This window comes from Schistocerca piceifrons, chromosome X, assembly GCF_021461385.2.
Source record: "Schistocerca piceifrons isolate TAMUIC-IGC-003096 chromosome X, iqSchPice1.1, whole genome shotgun sequence".
NCBI classification, from domain to species: Eukaryota; Metazoa; Arthropoda; class Insecta; order Orthoptera; family Acrididae; genus Schistocerca; species Schistocerca piceifrons.
Window position 1 is genome coordinate 105078667 of NC_060149.1, and position 1526 is coordinate 105080192.

A 1526-nucleotide genomic window follows, 5' to 3' on the forward strand; every position below is an offset into this window, starting at 1 on the left:
TGGAATGACGAGTGGCCTTTGCCATTCGCAGGCAAGTGCTCTACCAACCGGGCGTGAGTCGTACTTCGGTAGCTCTGTTGGTAGAGCACTTGCCCGCGAAAGGCAAAGGTCCCGAGTTCGAGTCTCGGTCGGGCACACAGTTTTAATCTGCCAGGAAGTTTCATATCAGCACACACTCCGCTGCAGAGTGAAAATCTCATTCTGGAAACATCCCCCAGGCTGTGGCTAAGCCATGTCTCCGCAATATCCTTTCTTTCAGGAGTGCTAGTTCTGCAAGGTTCGCAGGAGAGCTTCTGTAAAGTTTGGAAGGTAGGAGACGAGGTACTGGCAGAAGTAAAGCTGTGAGTACCGGGCGTGAGTCGTGCTTCGGTAGCTCGTTGGTAGAGCACTTGCCCGCGAATGGCAAAGGTCCCGAGTTCGAGTCTCGGTCGGGCACACAGTTTTAATCTGCCAGGAAGTTTCGTATCAGCGCACACTCCGCTGCAGAGTGAAAATCTCATTCTGGAAACATCCCCCAGGCTGTGGCTAATCCATGTCTCCGCAATATCCTTTCTTTCAGGAGTGCTAGTTCCGCAAGGTTCGCAGGAGAGCTTCTGTAAAGTTTGGAAGGTAGGAGACGAGATACTGGCAGAAGTAAAGCTGTGAGTACCGGGCGTGAGTCATGCTTCGGTGGCTCAGTTGGTAGAGCACTTGCCCGCGAAAGGCAAAGGTCCCGAGTTCGAGTCTCGGTCGGGCACACAGTTTTAATCTGCCAGGAAGTTTCATATCAGCGCACACTCAGCTGTAGAGTGAAAATCTCATTCTGGATCCAATATGCAAGTTTGAATTTTAGAGAGGAGCTGAAACTTCTCCTGGTGATCCAAACGACTCACTTCCGGCAGTAAACTTGAAAAGACATAATGGTCATCTCTCATAGCATCTGTTTATTTCCCATATATAAAACAGAATTTATTTTTTTTCCTCCACTTCCATCATTCCCTTTCCCAGATCTTCTTTTTTCCTTATGCTTCTTTTGGAACAGTGGAAAACCTATTGTCATCTTCAGTGTACGAAGGCATTGTGCCCTGTTGATCGTTAGTTTCTACGACACTGGTCTCTGCAATTTTATCATCTATGCCAGTGACGTCTTTTGTACTTGTTCCATTGAAGGAAGAACAACGTCCTGAGTGAACTCCATGAGCGTTGCAGATTTCCTCTTCTTGTGAGAAGGACTACGGGCCGAATCAGATTTACACTGGGGAGTTTGCACATTCTTCCTGAACATATCTTTCAGGTTTTTCCATTTCTTTCTAAATTCGTTCCCTATAACAACGAGAATTTATCTTGTTAAAGCAAAAAATTATCGTTGAAGTGTGTATCCAAAATAATATAGTGTGAGTTGGAAGGAACCGTACATGCTTTGAGAAGTGATAGTACTGATGATTCTTATCAAAAACCTTCATCTAGACATATGCCCTTTTCCGTATGGTTTCCGAGACAAAACACGTTGAATAATTCGAAAAACGGGCCTCTAACAAAAACGTGTT

The 1526-nt window shown here is 45.7% G+C and overlaps 1 non-coding gene across 1 annotated transcript; it reads left to right on the top strand.

The window, feature by feature from the left end:
* Nucleotides 1–662: 662 nt before the first annotated feature.
* Trnas-cga lies at nt 663–737 on the top strand. Its single transcript has one exon. It is a non-coding gene; the product is annotated as a tRNA-Ser (tRNA).
* Nucleotides 738–1526: the final 789 nt, after the last annotated feature.